The sequence below is a fragment of the Chiloscyllium punctatum genome, chromosome 49 (assembly GCF_047496795.1).
Source record: "Chiloscyllium punctatum isolate Juve2018m chromosome 49, sChiPun1.3, whole genome shotgun sequence".
Taxonomy (NCBI): Eukaryota; Metazoa; Chordata; class Chondrichthyes; order Orectolobiformes; family Hemiscylliidae; genus Chiloscyllium; species Chiloscyllium punctatum.
This window is the reverse complement of record NC_092787.1, coordinates 46,625,833-46,644,077: the sequence shown is the minus strand read 5'-3', so window position 1 is coordinate 46,644,077 and position 18,245 is coordinate 46,625,833. Positions and strand designations below refer to the sequence as shown.

The following is an 18,245-nucleotide window of genomic DNA, read 5'->3' as shown; positions in this document are numbered from 1 at the left end:
TATATGCCACCCATCGTACTCCAGCAACTTGTCAATGTCATTCTGAAGTTGTACACTGTTCTCCTCACAGTTTACAATGTTCCCACATTTTCTATTATTTGCAAGCTCTGAAATTGTCCCATGCACAGAGATGTAGATCAAGCAAGGGTCTCAATACTTACCCACAGGAATCTACTACAATATCTTCCTTCAGCTTGAAAAATACTTATTAACCATTATGATGTGTCTCTTATCACTCAGAAAATGTCATATCCACATTGTTACAGTACATTCCATTCCATGAACCATAACTTTTTTCACAAGTCTACTGTGAGGCACTGTATCGTACATCTTTTTAAAGTCCATGTTCACATTAACAGTATTACCTGAACGACCCTCTCTTACCTCTTGAATAAGCTATAGCTGGTTGGACACTATTTTCCTTCAACAAATCCATACTGTTATTCTACGTAAACTAAGGGATTTTGTCTGCAACATTTCCCAATTTTTTCCCCTTTTGTCAACTGGCATGTTTTGTAAGATAAAATAGCTGTCTCCAGAAGTGCATCAGTTTTTGCAGAAAGCTTCCTACACTGTTAAGTCCCACCTGCTCTAGAGGTGTGTAAAAACATATCTGAACAGGGTGAGTGAGAAAAATAGATTAAATTTTTAAAAAACCCTGACGTGTCAGGTGAGGGGAGAGGTTGAGAAGTCATTCACAAATAAAAAAATCTGATGACTGCTTCCTACATCATATGTCGTACGAATCATCAATGAAATGGGTGCATGTCTAGATGGCAGAGATAATACCCGAGTAGACTGGATAAGGCATTAATGGCAACGGGCAAAAGTAATAAAATGACTGTCTGAAACCTTAGCTTTGAGTGACAGGCTGAACCTTGGGGTGGTTAGTGTAGAACTAGAAAAGATATTGTACAGCAACCACTTACATAAAAAAGTATTTGAAGGAATTATAACAAACCAATATTTTTAGTCTTATCAATTCTATCTTTTCGTTCCTTTTTTAACTTGGTGTATTCTATTTGAATTTTATGGGCTGACTATTTATTAGCATCACGACCTCCCTAAGAAATAAATGCAACATCAGAACACCATGTCTGACCATTATCAACAACTGCAGACATCAGACTAATAGCAACATGTTTTAAAACTTTAGCTGATCTGCAAGCCTTAAGAATACACACTCAGGTGATACATAAAGCACAAAAAACCTCCAAATAAGAAATGGGTGGAGGGGTGGCTGTGAGGAGAGAGGAGAAGGGTGGGTACAACTTCAGCAATAAAACAGAAAAGGTGGTCTAATGGTAATGTCTTCGAGGAGAAAGTGAGGACTGCAGATGCTGGAGATCAGAGCTGAAAATGTGTTGCTGGAAAAGCACAGCAGGTCAGGCAGCATCCAAGGAACAGGAGAATCGACGTTTCAGGCAGAAGCCTGAAGAAGGGCTTCTGCCTGAAACGTCGATTCTCCTGTTCCTTGGATGCTGCCTGACCTGCTGTGCTTTTCCAGCAACACATTTTCAGCTGTAATGGTAATGTCCCTACCGCTGAGCTAGAAGTCCTGGGTTCATTTCTCACCTACTCCAGAGGTGTGCATTAACTCTGAAGGAGGTCACTGAACTGAAACGTCAACTCTGCTTTCTCTCCACAGATGCTGCCAGACCTGCTGAGTTTTCCAGCAATTTTTTTTTTGTTTTTGATTTCCAGCATCTGTAGTTCTTTCAATTTTTTTGTGTGAGAGTAATAACATTTCTGAACAGATTAATTAAAATATCTAAAACAAAAAAAAGCTGGAGGAAATTGAAGTAATTGGGTATAGGGATTAAGGTGAGGATTTCGTTAATTTGCTTCACAAAGGAAATTGAAACTTAATAGAAAAGTGGATTAGATTACATTACATTACAATGTGGAAACAGGCCATTTGGCCCAACAAGTCCACACCGACCCTCCGAAGAGTAATCCACCCAGACCCATTTCTCTATGACTAATGCACCTAACACTATGGGCAATTTAGCATGGTCAATTCACCTAACCTGCACATTTCTGGATTGTGGAGGAAACCGGAGCACCCAGAGGAAACCCACGCAGACACGGGGAGAATGTGCAAACTCCACACAGACAGTCAACCGAGGCTGGAATTGAATCTGGGACCCTGGTGCTGTGAGGCAGCAGTGCTAACCACTGAGCCGCCATGCCGCCCCAACTGTAGACAAGAGCAAGAAAGGTCGAAATAAAATTCCAACTCCGTAAAATGCAAACATTGTGTTAAAGGCCAGATATGAACTTCAAATGATGAACTGAACTGAAAAGCTGTAGGGTGGTTCAGATGTCCTGTTGATTGAGATCAACATCCATATCTGATTATAAGAAATACATCAACTGCATCTTCCCTTACTTCACTGCCATTACAGTTGAAACTGTGGTCATGTATTGGTTATCCTTACCAAATTTAATTTAACCCCTGGAATCAACATTTTTTCAAATATTACATGGAGGTATCTTAGTTAACATCTGGAACACATGGGCCTTGAACCCAGACTTTCTGGCTCTAATAGTGCCACAAGAGCCCTCAGAATATTACATAGAGTATTAAATATCTCATGCTGGTCAGCTAATGTTACATTTAGAGAAGTCTCAAATTTTGCTTGAGTTTCAAATCTTTGACCTCTTTACTTCTATGAATAATTTGGTTAAATATGCAAAGTAAATCCCTTCAAAAATGGAAAATTTCTTTCAATAATGGAAAAGGACCCATTTAGAAACCATTTATAAATAGAAATACAAAACTTCAAGCAGGCTTTCTAATCTACATAACATGCAATTTGTAAACAGAATTATACACTTGGCTAACTATTGTGCCAAATTGGATAATTTACTGAAAACAGCAATTTGCATATTTGATCAAAGAACGAATGCTTCAAGTTTCAGCTGCACAAAGCCAACAAATCCTCGAAATTCAGCCCATTGTACAGATGCAATCTTTGATGGTTTAACAGCATCTTATGTATGCTACCAGAAACATGCATTGTGCTTTTGGTTGTAATGCCTGGATGGATAGGAATTAAAAATATCAAAAAGAATAAAGAAGTCTCTGTATAACTTTATAAAATATTGTCAGAGCCACAGATAGAATACTGTGTGCAGTTCTGGTTGCCACACTATTGGAAGGACATAATTGCACTGCAGAGAGTGCAGAAGAGGTTCACCAGGATATTGCCTGGGAAAGAAAGTCTCAGTTATGAGGACAGACTAGGCACGCTGGGTTTGTTTTCTTTGAACAGAAAAGAGTGACAGGTGGATCTGATTTGAGGTATACAAAATTGAGAGGGGCATACATGGAGTAGACATGAGAATCTTTTCCCATGGCAGACATGTCTAAAACCAGATGGCATAACATTTTAGGTGATGAATAAGTGGTTTAGACACACATTTATTTTCACCCAGGGGATGGCAGAAATATGGAAAGTGCTGCCTGAACGGGTGGAGTAAAAAGGTACTCTCACAACATGTATAATGATTTCAGATTAGCACTTAAAATGCCAGAGCATAGTAGGCTATGGACCAAGTGCAGATAAATGGAATCAATGTAGCTTAGTGTTTGTTGGTCTGCATAGATATGGTGGGCTGGAGGTCTGTTTATATGCTGAAAAACTTTATGAAATCTATGAAAAGAAAAAGACAAGTGAATGTAATTTTTAAAAAATCTTTTGTTTTTGTTAATACATTTCCTACAATCCACTACTGACAGGTAGCATTTATATGGCATTTTCAGAGATAATTTATGACAAAAACTGATTCTTTTAAATCTTGTCTTGACCTAGCACTCAAACTACAAATCACATGATTTTTAAATGATGCTTACTGAGCACTGTCAAATGTCTTCTGGTATTTCTTTATACTTCAATGGAATACGTCATTTTAGGGGTTCATTTCAGTCAGTAGTAATGTCATAATCTACCATGATTAACCCCTTATATTTGATGCAAGACAAAGCCTTGTTTTATATCTAGCTTTCCTAATTAACTTGAAGAAGCATCTTTATAATTGCAGTACCTTTCAAGTTTATGACACAAGATGGCTCATATCAGGAAGAGATAAATGTCAGCCATTAGTCATTAATTTCACGAACATCACTAAAGCAACTTGGTTAACAAGTAGGAATCAATTGTTAGTACTATTCAGTGCTTTGAAGACATTATCAGAATGAGCATTAGATAGAGGACATTATTGTCAGCACAAAATAGTTGATGCATTACCTAGCTCACTCTAAATTTGAGGTTGTTTCTCTTCATTGTGGACTGCAATCTAGCTTCTAAACACAAATCTATAGCTAGTGATTATGAATACAAAGTGGTCAATAATAAATCCAATGAGAAATTCAGGACAGTACCCAGACAATCTCAACAACAAACCCAAACAAGCAGACAAAACACATCCAGACACCCTAGCCGCTCTCCTCTACATCAAAGACATCTCGGAAATGACTGCCAGACTACTCAGACCACTGGGCATCATGGTAGCTCACAAACCTCCCAACACACTAAAACAGCAGTTAATGAACTTGAAAGACACTATACAGGCAATGCGCAAAACTAACGTCATTTACAAAATACCTTACAAGAACTGTAACAAACACTACATTGGATAAACAGGCAGAATCAATGTTGCTTGTCGTGTACGAATTCGACTGGGACAACACTACCATTATAGGGCAAGCTAAACAGAGAACAGCCAGGGAATTCCTACAGGCATGGCACTCATCCACAAACTCTATCAACAAACACATCGACCTGGACCCAATATACCGGCCACTACAGTGGACAGCTCAAACTGACAACCGGAAGCGGCAGAGACAGGCCACTATAAATGCCGGAGGAAACAGCACAGAAGCGCTTCACAGGAGGCTCCCAAGCACTGAGGATGTCACCTAGACAGGGGACAAAACGTTTGCAAGACAAATTCCCAGCTTGGCGAACAGAACCACAACAATATACTTAAGATGGAAATTAGGAGGGCAAAAAGGGGAACAGGAGATAGCTTTGGCAAATAAGATTAAGGAGAATCCAAAGGGATTTTACAAATATGTTAAGGATAAAAGAGAAACTAGGGAGAGAATATGACCCCTCAAAGATCAGCAAAGCATATCTCTCCACCCTTCAGGCTCTCTGTCTGTATTCCTGATGAAGGGCTTTTGCCTGAAACGACGATTTTACTGCTTCTCGGATGCTGCCTGAACTGCTGTGCTCTTCTAGCACCACTAATCCAGAATCTGGTTTCCAGCATCTTGCAGTCATTGTTTTTACCTAGCCTATGTGTGGAATTGAAGGAGATAGGGGAGATACTAAACAAGCATTTTGTATAAGCGTTTACTGTACAAATAGACATGGAAGAGCTGTACATCTCTATGACTCTATATAGAAGGTGGGGAAATAGATGGTGACACCTTGAAGAAAAATCTCCACAATACAGAAGTGGTGTTGCTGGATGTCTTAAAATGCATAAAGGTGGATAACTCCCTAGAACTCTGTGGGAAGCAATTGCTGGGCCCTTTGCTGAGATATTTGGATCATTGATAGTCACAGGTGAGGTGCCTGAAGACTGGAGGTTGACTAATGTTACACCATTATTTAAGAAAGGTAATAAGGACAAGTCAGGGAACTATAGACCAATGAGCCAAGTTGTTGGGAGGGAATCCTGAGGGACAGGATTTACATGTATTTGGATAGGCAAGGACTGATTTGTGTTATGGACCAGGCCGGCCCCGCTCAAAACTCTGCAAGAAAGTAGCCCAGACCTTAATTTTGCTAGTTGTTTTAAACGGGTGTATGGCAGATATTCTAGGAGGGCTGCATTTGGTCAGACCACTTAGTTTTAAACACAGCAGAATCTGTTTACAATATTACTGAATAAAACACAAACAAAAGAGAACAGATTACAGGATAACTTAACCTATCCAAAAACCTAACAGATTATTCCAACTTAATGATTCCGTTCCAAATATTTGCAACAATTCCCATAAATACCCTTTGGCACAAAAGGTAAAATCAAACACAGGGTCTTTACAGGAGAGATGTCAGAATTGGCAGCATGGAACAGCCTGTTTCATGTAGCTGTTTCTTGGTTCAACAGCCTCAAACTGCTGAACTGCTTTCAGTGAATAGCCAGACTGCCAAAAACCAAATCAAACCAGAGCAAAGCTGAGCTGGGAGAAATGGCCATTCCCCTTTTATTGTACAAGTATTTTATTTAAACTTGAAAGCCTTTTCCTGAAGCAGTATCTGTTGCTATTATCAAACAGACCCAAAATCCCATTGAAGCCCAGATTTTTCAGAACCTGTAGTTTTACAACTTTCTGGGGAAACAAAAACAAGGACTACATAACCTTGTTAAAGGAGCAGCATTATCATATTAGGGATAGTCAACATGACCTTGTGTGTGGGAAATCATGTCTCACAAACTTGATTGAATTCTCTGAAGTAGTAACAAAGAGGACTGATGAGGGCAGAGTGGTGGATGTTATCTATGTGGACTTCAGTAAGGCATTCGACAAGGTTCCTCAAAGTAGACCGGTTAGCAAGGTTAGATTACAGGGAATATAAGGAGAACTAGCCATCTGAAATCAAAACTGACTTGAAAGTAGAAGGCAGTAGTGGTGGTGGAGGGTCGCTTTTCAGACTGGAGGCCTGTGACCAGTGGTGTGCCACAAGGAATGGTGCTGAGTCCACTGCTTTTAATCATTTATCAAAGAAGCATTGAATCCCTACAGTGTGGAAACAGGCAATTTGGCCCATCAAGTCCACACCGACCCTCTAAGGAGTAACCTACCCAGACCCATTCCCCTATGTTTTCCCTGACTAATGCACCTAACCAACACATCCCTAAACACTATGGGCAATTTAGAATTGCCAACTCACCTAACCTGCACATCTTTGGATTGTGGGAGGAAACTGGAGCACCCAGAGGAAACCCACGCAGACACAGGAGAATGTGCAAACTCCACACAGACAGGCACCCAAGGTGAGAACTGAACCCGGTTCCCTGGTACTATTAGGCAGCAGTACTAAGCACTGGCCACCGTGCTGCCATTTTGTACAATGATTTGGATGTGAACATAGGAGGCTTAGTTAGAAAGTCTGCAGATGAAACCGAAATTGGAGGTGTAGTGGACAGCAAAGGTCACCTCAGATTAATACGGGATCTTTATCAGGCCGAGGAATGGCAGATGGAGTTTAATTTAGATAAATTTTCTTTTCATTTTGGAAAAGAAAATCAGAGCACAACTTATACGCTAAATGGCAAGGTCATGGGGAGTGTTGCTGAACAAAGAGACCTTGGAGTGCAGATTCATAGGTTCTTGAAAGTGGAGTCTCAGGTAGATTAGATTAGATTAGATTAGATTAGATTAGATTAGATTAGATTAGATTACTTACACTGTGGAAACAGGCCCTTCGGCCCAACAAGTCCACACCGCCCCGCCGAAGCGTAACCCACCCATACCCCTACATCTACATCTACCCCTTACCTAACACTACGGGCAATTTAGCATGGCCAATTCACCTTGCCTGCACATCTTTGGAGTGTGGGAGGAAACCGGAGCACCCGGAGGAAACCCATGCAGACACGGGGAGAACGTGCAAACTCCACACAGTCAGTCGCCTGAGGCGGGAATTGAACCCGGATCTCTGGCGCTGTGAGGCAGCAGTGCTAACCACTGTGCCACCGTGCCGCCTATAGGATAGTGAAGGCGACGTTTGGTATGCTTTCCTTTATTGGTCAGACTATTGAGTATAGGAGTTAGGAGTTCATTTGTGGCTTTACAGGGTAGTGGTTAGGGGAGGGGGCTGGGCAGGGGGTGACGAAGAGGACGATAATGGGTGGAAGGAGGAGGAGATGGATGATGATGGGGGAGGGAGAGGAGGATGACGACGACGGTGGGGGGAGGACAAGGATGATGTGAGGAGGACGACAACAACAATGGGGGGAGGGGAGGGGGACAACAGTGAGGGGATTTGGACGAGGAGCAGAAGGATGAGGATGAGGAGGAGCAGTGCAATGAAGAGGAGGGAGACAAGGAAGGAGGAGGAGGAGGGGGAGGGGAACGAGGACGACAAGGACGAGGAGGAGGAGGAAAAGGACATGGACGAGGAGGTGGTGGTGATCGAGGATGACGAAGTGGAGAACACCGAGGAGGCAGAGGAGGAGACAGAAGCAGAAGTGGAGGAGACGGAGAAGGAGAAGGAGACAGAAGCAGAGGTGGAGAAGGAGAAGGAGACAGAAGCAGAGGTGGAGGAGACGGAAAAGACGGAAGCAGAAGTGGAGGAGACGGAGACGAGGATGAGGAGGAGGAGGACGAGGAGGAGGAGGACGCATGGTGGTGAGATTGTTTTGGATACGTGCAGGGAACCTAGAAGATGGAAATCTCTTCTAAATAGAGTTTTAATTTGGTACCTTATGTGATGTTATCAATTAGCTCCCTGACTCATTGACAGGCATAACCTCTCATCAGATAGTGAACTGGTCAGTGAAATTTGCAGGACAAAGTTGGAGAGGTCAGAGACAGTGAGAAACTGTGGGGAGAAGGAGTGGGATCAGAGGCTTTGTGGCTATTGCTCAAGCAGACAGGCTGGTATATTAATGCAAAGTTACTTTCCCCCAGATCCACAACTCTCCTCAATGTGGCTTTGCAATAAACAAGCAATTACAGTTAAAGTTTAAAAAAACACTGATGGTAACAAGACAAAAGTAATAGTCACAAACAAATGGAGTTTAAGTAGAAGTCAGCATGTATTTCTTAGGAAAATTGTGATCACGTAGCCTTTTAGAATTTTTTGAATAGGTAACCAAGTGATGATGAGCACAAAGCAACTAATGTACTATACACAGACTTTCAAAAGGTATCTGATACAGTGCTGCACAACAGATTTGAGTGTAAGCTTACAACTAAATGGGACTAGTTCAGTTTAGGAAACCAGGTCAGCATGGGTGAGTTAGGCCAATGGGCCTGTTTTTTGTTCTGTTGGACATTGTGACTCACAGTTATTTTATTCAAAATGTTAAACCACCTCCATGAAGGGCTGTACTCAATGCTCCAACTTCCCACCTCAATTAAAGCCAGACTTAAACTAGCTGGGTACGTAGCTTTTTATTGAAAACCTCGGTACTGTAATTCGTTTTTCAGTCTTTAATATTCTCTGGTTAACCCAAACCTGCTTTGTTTTCTGATTAAAACTCCTATGAACACATTACCGACAGATGAAATTCAATGAGCTACTGGACTAGTACCTAACACTTTAATGAATAAAAACAGTGCAGATGAACCTCGATTATCCGGCATTCAATTATCCAAATGTCGGATTATGCAGCAAGATTGCAAGATCCCAATTCTTGGCTAAGCTATGTTATCCAGCATTCCATTAACCACCCGTGTCCTTCGGATAATCGCCAGGTCCTCTGCATATGCAACCTGTGGACTCATATCCTCTGCCACTTATTAAACCAAAGTATGGGATCATCAAGTTGTGTTAAGTGCAGCTCTTAGATTTCAGTTTTTAATGGACTTTCATAATGCAATGTGCTATTATTTGGGGATTGGAGAACTAGAATAATCAATGAAATATTAAATCATTACAATAGGTTCTGGTCTTGGCTGACCAGTTTTGATAGGTTCTCGAGTTCAATTGTTCAGTATAGAATAAATTTGGTGCTTTTCTATTCACTCAGTAAAAAGAACCCATTACTCCAACTTTTCATCATTTTATGTCAAAAACATAATAAGGTCAGATTTCAAAATGAAAAATTTTAACTATTCTTCCTCCAGAATCAATATTTAATGGAGCCATGTAATATAGTGACGGAATCTAAATTGCCTGTATGGATTACTTAAAAGTTCAAAGTGGTTTGTCTTCTTGACATAATTAGATGTTATTGTTCTAATGTTAAAGAAATGACATTTTATTATAATTATTTATGTATCTGATGCATTCTTTTGAAATGTTCACAGTTTCCAAGAAATTTAATGTTGCATTTTAATTTTCTCCATTTTCTGTTTTAGTGTAACAAATTAGGAACTGCTAAGCATGTCATTTTTTATATCAAAACAGTTAACAGATATATGTTGCTTTTCAGCAATTGTTTATGAAGAAACAGTTTTGCCTTTCCAATTCTGATACTTAACTAAATGAAAAACTGTTAATTTCCCCAATACAGTTACAATGCACTTATGTAGGTAGTTTGACAGGGAGAATGCACAATGATATAAACAACCTTACATAGATTTTTGCTTTATCTGAAAATAGTTTTGAAGCTTCAATTGACTTGCTACTGAATTTCTCCTCACGCATAAACACATACACTCACACATAATGGTTAGGCTTGAGCTGTTTACTTACAAGTGGTCAGAGGGCTACATAGCAGGCAATAAATAAAACCATACCCAACTATAATTACTCAGGCCACATTTATCCCTTTTTCTGGAAAAAGCATGGAGGCAGTAGTGTTATGTGTTGACTAATTCATTGCCCTCACTAGTGAGAAAGCTCGGCAGACTGTGCCGATTGTTAAGATGACTGCTGAGTTTCTCAACAATTTGCAAGCCCCTACAGTGGCATTTTGATTCACTAGAAGTTGCAAGTCAATCAAGGGACAGTAAACTCTTGGTCAAGAGGACTGGCAATTGAGGCCTACCCTTCAAGGGATTAACAGTGAGCAGGTAGGTCCTTTTCCTTTGACTTTTGCGGATGTGATCTTAGTGAGAAGACCATCAGGAGACTTAGACCCAAGGGCGAGGTCACCCTGAATATCCAGCTAGGAAGCTCTATCTGACTTCTTGGCAGGCAAGACAATGGAGAAGTGAAGAGCTAAGGCTCTTAAGTGTATGTTATTTGAATTACTGAAGTGTGAAAGTTTCCAATGGACCATCTTGCACAGTATTTAACTGAAGTGGGAGAAGAGGTCATGTATTCTTCCAGGGCCAACTCACTTCATTATTATTCCACCTGTCTCACCACTGCTAGAGAGGAAATTTGCACCCTTAATCTGTCAGTCCAGAATAGCTTTACCAGTCACTTTAAAGAACATATCTGTTGGTTGGCTGCATCTGGTGCATGCACAGACACCTGGGAACTCGGGAGTGGAGCACATGACACACTTGCAACTGTTAACAGTTGGTAGTGGCGAAAGCAGGAATATGGGGATTTGTTGCAGTAAAAGCAAATGGAGGATCAGGAAACCCAACAGCAAACTCCCTTGGCTGAAGAGGTAGATCCATCCCATCCACTCACGATAGGATGAAGCGATGAAGATGGAAGCGATGAAGATGGAAAAGATGAGATGGAACAGAAAGGATGGAATGCCATGGGGCATATATGGCAAGAAAGTGAGAACTGCAGAAGCTGGAGATCAGAGTCAAGAGTGTGGTGCTGGAAAAGTACAGCCGGTCAGGCAACATCCGAGTAGCAGAAGAATCGATGTATCGAGCATAAGCTCTTCATCAGGCGGGTTTCATCTTCAAGCGACAGGTGGAAGAGATGATGAAATCAGTTAAATGTGTCATAATGGCAGGGATAATTACTTTAATATAAATTGTTGGAAAGCTGTTCTTGATGCTAAGAATGAAGATTTGAACGAAACATTTCAGAAAAGCTGTTAGGTGAACTGAACAAAACAAAATCAGCATTTCTTCCACTGACAAAAAACTGGTTCAGCCTGTATCATCCAGACTTTTTGCACAGTCTAACTCTAAAGGATGTGCCACCATTTAAAGGTGAACTTAAGTAAACAGCAGTTATAATGCTGCTTTGAAACTTGGCCAGGTCTGGCAGCATCTGTCGAGTTGGAAACCAAACTATTATTGAGTCATATATGACATCTTTGGAACTGATGGGGACTAGTAATTAAAAATTTTTATACTGATCACAAATCTCATGTGGATTTCCATTGGTTTAAAATCTATAGCAGGGGCTACTTTTATGCTTTAGACATCATCATTGTTCTATTAGCATTAGTATACCAGGACTACAGGAAACAAGATGAAAAATAATAAGGGATGGTCAGACTATAGGGCAAAGTTCCCTTGAGAAGCATAAGTCAGACAGAAAACACTAACACAGTCTATTAAATGTTGGGTGTTTTGTAAGTTGTGCAGAGTACAGTATTGAGGTTTAGCTGCTCTTAACAGTAGGCAATGAGGGTACAAATGGTCTTAGCACTCTCAGCATTAAGCCAGAGAGAAAAAAAAATCAACTGAGTGCTCTCATTGCTTATGACCACTAAATGATCCTTGATATTTTTTTTTAAAGTGCATAAATGATGGAAGCAGAAATAGGTGGATTGGAATACTTCCATCTTCTGAACTCTTGCTTTGTATTTGTTATCCAAAAGGGTTGCTTGACGAGGTTATATACTAACAATGTAACTTCCAAGTTATGATGGACAGCCACAATCATTATTTGAAATTAACAAAGCTTATTTAGTTTCCTAATTATATCATGAAATTCCAATTTCCATTCATCACAAACCATTCAATAACTGAGGCAAACAACTGAACAGCTGGAATCAGAACACATTTTCCACAACTGCCTTCAATACATTATGCAAATCATCAGAATATGTATGCTCAGGTCTTATTACACAAAAGATGGTTAATCAGGACTATCATCACTGTTCAAGTGACTGACAAGGAAAACAAAGCTATCAAGGAAAGCTGATTATTTTAAACTCTGGTTTGAAAAGAAGTTTTGCTTCTAAGTGAAACAGATTTATTAATTTTGGATTACGTGACAATTGCTTACTCTTAGAGGTGACGCATTTTCACTGGACAAGGGATTTTCTTTCCTGGATTCTTGTTTGCCCGTCTCACTAATGAACATTAACCCCATCTATCATAGGTTTCATACACAAACTGCTCTGAACAGTCAACACACAAAACTGACTCATCTCCATTTTTGATTTTACACATTTTTGTTCATGCAAAACTACTGAATATTGGCATTTACTTGGGAGCTATACAAAGATAGCATCTTCCTTCAAGTCCAGAAAGTCCAGGTTATAGTGAGGGAGCAGGGTTAAGGGAGGAGGTTCAGAAGTTGGGGCACAGGGTATTGGAGGAGATTGCTGAAAAACAGAGAAGTGAAAGGAAGAGCCAGTGACTAGAGAGAACATGGAAAAAAGAAGAAATTAAATAAAACAATGTAATGCAACAAAGCACATGCAGGTTTGTCAACAGGTATCAAATGGGTTGAGGGTGGAAAAAATACATTTCTTTAGGGACTTTTATCCTGTCTGATTGTACTTAAATGCAATCGAGAGTGTGGTGCTGGAAAAGCACAGGTCAGGCAGCATCCCCGAAGCAGGAGAATCAACAGGGCATAAGGCTTTCATCAGGATTCTCCTGCTCCTTGGATACTGCCTGACCTGCTGTGCTTTTCCACTGCCACACTCTCGACTCTGATCTCCAGCATCTGCAATCCTCACTTTCTCTGTAATTAATGCACACAGTATTATGAAACAAGGTGAATGAGATTGTAATGCAGATTAAAATTGGCAGGTGTGATGTTGTGGGTATCTCAAAGATGTGGCTGTAAGGGGATCAGGGCTGGGAACTAAATATCCATGGACCTGTACCCTATTGAAAGGACATGCAGATGGGCTGGGTTGCCTCGTTAGTGAGAAATTAAACTAAGTCAATAGCAAGAAGTGACAGAGTCAGATGGCATAAAACCTGTGTGGGTAGAATTGAGGAACCACAAAGGAAAGACAGCTCTGATGAGAGTTAATGTACAGACCTCCATGCAGTAGTCAGGATGTGGGACAGTAAATAAATCAGAAGATGGCAAAGGGATGCAAGAGAAACACTTACAATAATCATGGCTGGAGCTAGAGGAAGTGGCGGAGGCTGGTGCAATTGCAACATTTAAGAGGCATTTGGATGGGTATATGAATAGGAAGGGTTTGGGGGGATATGGGCCGGGTGCTGGCAGGTGGGACTAGTTTGGGTTGGGATATCTGGTCAGCATGGACAGGTTGGACTGAAGGCTCTGTTTCCATGTTGTACATCTTCATGACTATTTCAATATGCTGGTGGACTGGGAAAATGAAGTTGGTAGCAGATCCCAAGAACAAGAATTTATGGAATGCCTGCAAGATGGGTTTTTTGGAACAGCCTACAAGGGAACAGGCAACTCTGGATTTGGTGATATGTAAAGAGGTAGACTTGAGAAGCTGCATTTGGACCCTGTTTAAAAGAGGTACAACACATTACAGCACCCCCGACCTACAAAGAGAACACCTCTACAGAGTATTCACCAAGAACGTATCTCCCCGTAATTTCATCCGCAGATGCCTAACAGACAAACAATGCAATGAGGACATGCCATGACATAACTCACTGGCCACGCTACCTTACATAAAAACATCTCTGAACTAACAGCCAGACTTCTCCGACCACCGGGATCCTTGAAAACCCATAAACCAACAGCCATGCTCAGACAACAACGCACCAGGACAAAAGACCCTATACCCATTATGTGCAAGACAAACATAATTTATAAGATTCCATGCAAAGACTGCACAAAACACTATATAGGACAAACAGGCAGACAACTAGCAATCTGCATCCATGAGTACCAACTAGACACTAAATGCCATGACCAACTGTCCCTAGTAGCTACACATGAAGATGACAAGGACCACAAATTCGAGAACGTAATGATCATAGGAGAAGCCAAACAGAACAGCCAGAGAATTTCTTAAAGCATGGCACTCATCCACAGACTCCATCAATAAGCACATAGACCTAGATGCAATATACCGGCCACTACAATGAACAACTAGAACCGACAACCGTTAGTAGCAGGAATGGAAGCAAATAAATTCCAGAAGACACAGTACTGCAGCGCTTCACAGGAGGCACCAAAACACTGAAGATGTCACTTAGACAGGGGACAAAATGTTTGCAAATCAAGTTCCTAGCTCAGCAAACATACCCACAACTACAACGAGGCAGAGTTGATTAGGGATCTTGAAGTGAAGGAACCCCAAGGGGGCAGTGACTACAATGATAGAATTCACCCTGCAATTTTAAAGGAAGCCACTGTACTCAGATGTAATGGTGTTACAAATGAGTAAAGGTAACTACAAAAACAAAAGGGAGAAACAGGTCAAAATTGATTGGAAGGGGAGTCTAGCAAGGAAGACAATGAAGCAGCAATGGCAGCATTTGGTAGGCAGAGCAGAAATTCATCCCAAGGAAGAATCACATTAAAGGGAAGAACAAGGCAACCATGGCTGACAAGGGAAGTCAAGGACAGTATAAAAGCAAACAGTGTGGTGAAGATTAGTGGGAAGCCTTTAGGAAACCAGATGACAAAAAAGCAATAATGGAAATGAAGGTGATGAAATATATGAAGATAAATTAACTAGTACTATAAAAAACGTGCAAGTTTTTAAAAGTTGTATAAAAAGGTAAGAGAGACGAGAGTGGTCACTGGAAAATGGCGCTGTAGTAGTAATGGGGAACAAAGAAATGACATAGGAGCTGAATAGGTACTTTGCATCAGTCTTCATGCTGGAAGACACCAGCAGCACCACCAACTTCTAGACAGTCAGGGGAAAGGAGTGAGTATAGTGGCTATCACTAAGGAGGTGGTGCTGGGGAAGCTGAAAAGTCTGAAAATGAATAAATCACCCAGACCAGACAGACTTTACCCCAGGAGGCTTGAAGGACACAGTTAGGAGATTGCAGAGGCATTGGTGGCAACCTTTCAGGAATCCCTGTCAGGAAGGGTCATGAAGACTGGAAATTGGCTAATGTAACACCCCGATTTAAAAAAGGAGGAAGTGGAAGACAGAAAACTATAGCTTGACCTCTGTTGTCGGTACAATTTTACAAGAGTGCATTATTAAGGATGAGATTGCAAAGTACTTGGAAGTGCATTGTTAAATAGGGCTGAGTCAGCATGACTTTGTCAAGGGAAGGTCATGCCTGACAAATCTGAGAGAATACTTTGAGGAGTCAATGAGCAACTTTGGACAAAGGAGAGCCAGTGGATGTGATCTATTTGGATTTTCAGATGGTCTTTGACAAGGTGCTGCACAACAGGCCGCTAAATAAGATAAGAGCTGATAGTGTTATGGGCAACGTATGGCATAGATGGAAGACTGACTGACTGGCTAAAGGCAGGGCATGGGGTAAAGGGGTCTTTTTCAGGATGGCAGCTAGCGAGAAGCGAAGTTTCACAAGGGTCACTGTTGATATGACAACTATTCACATTATACATTAACAATCTGCGCAAAGGAACTGAGAGCATTGTTGCTAAGTTTCCATTTGACAAATGGAGGGACAGATAGCATTGAGGAAGTGGACAGGTTGCAGGAGGATTTGGACAGGCTAGGCATGTGGACAACGATGCGGCAAATGGAATACAATGTGGAAAAGTGCAAGGTTGAAAAACATAATAAACATGATTCATTTGCGGAGCAGGCTCAATGGGCCACACGGCGTAAAGCTACTCCTATATCTTACAGTCTTACGATGTGAAAGCAGATCCTGTATCCTGCTGTCTTTAGTAATGAAAACACAAGGTAAACAGCCATACTAACGACAAAGAGAATTTATTTCAAAGTTACAGCATCAACAGATTTTCTTCCCAAGAGAATGCATATGGAACTCTTCATGACTTACCTTTAGATAACTTGCAATCAAAGGTCTTCATTTTCTGGACAACCATCTCAGCAGGTACTACCTGGTTAGTTAGTGCTAGCCACAAGAATGTTGGTAGAACGTGCACATTTGACTGTCGCGACAATGTAATTCAAGCAGAATTATAAAATGGTAAAGGGTTCTGTGGTGCAGTGGTAGTGACCCCACCTCTAAGCCAGGTTGCTTCAGGTCCTACCTGCTCCAGAGATGTGGAATAACTCTCTGAACAGGTTCATCTGAAAATATCTTAATGGTCGAGTAACTATATTCCACTCTCATTCACAATTTGCTGGAGTATTCCAGAAACATCATTGTCATACAGATCTACAGCACAGAAAAACCACCACTTGCACACCAGTCAAAAACCACCACCATTCAATCCAATTTTCAAGCATGTGGCCCACAGCCTTGTGTGCCTTGGCATCACAAGTGCATATCTACTCGCTTCTTAAATGTTGAGGGTTTCTGCCTTGACTATCTTCAAAAGTAGTGAGTTCCAGATTCCCAGCACCCTCTGGCTGAAAACGTTTGTCCCCACTTCTCCTCTAATCCTTCTGCTTCTTACTTTAAATCTATGCCCCGGTCACTGATCTCTCTACCAAGTGAAAGACTCTCTTCCTCTCCACCGTATCTATGATCCTCATAATTTATACATCTCAATCTCCTCTTCCAATGAAAACAATCCTCAGCCTGTGCAATTTCTCTGCATAACTGAAACCAGCCCAGGCAACATCCCGGAAGATATCCTGCATATGCACTTTCTCCAATGCATACACATCTCTCATATAATGTGGATTCCAGACTGCACAGAATATTCCAGCTATGGGATAAACAATATTTCATAAAGTTTCAGCATACCCTCCCTGCTCTTAAACTTTATACAATCAACTAAAGGCCAGTATACATATGCCTACTTTTCCACTTTACCCACTTGTACTGATACATACCAAAGTCCCCCGATCAGGATACTGAGGATAACAGCTGGCAGGTCATGTTAAAATTGTACAAGATTTTGGTTTGGCCACATTTAGAATACAGTGTACAGTTCTGGTCACCACATTACCAAAAGGATGTGGACACTTTGGAGAAGATGCAGAGAAGATTTATGAGGACGTTGCCTGGGATGGAAGGTGCTAGCTATGAAGAGAGGAGAGTAGGTTAGGATTGTTTTCATTAGAAAAAAGGAGATGGGGGGGGACCTAACTGAGGTCTACAAAACCATGAAGGGTAAAGACAAGGTGGCTAGAGATAAGCTTTTTCCACGAGTGGTCACGCTTTCAAGTTGAGGGGAGAAAGGTTTAAGGGGAATACATGCATAAAGTACTTTAACACAGATGGTGGTAGGTGCCTGGAATATGTTGCCAAAGGTAGTAGAGGCAGGCACGGTAGATTTATTTAAGGTGTCTCTAGATAGATGCATGAGTAGGTGGGGAGCAGAGGAATACAGATCCTTAGGAATTGATCAATAGGTTTAAACAGTGGATTTGGATCAGCACAAGCTTGGAGGGTTGAAGGGCCTGTTCCTGAGCTGTAAATGTTCTTTGTTCTTTGA

General features: G+C 41.1%; 1 protein-coding gene across 1 annotated transcript in view; it reads right to left on the bottom strand.

Annotated features, from left to right (window-relative positions):
- Positions 1-18,245, bottom strand: part of LOC140469677 (neural proliferation differentiation and control protein 1-like) — a 207,976-nt gene that overhangs the window by 104,028 nt on the left and 85,703 nt on the right. The window lies entirely within an intron of this gene.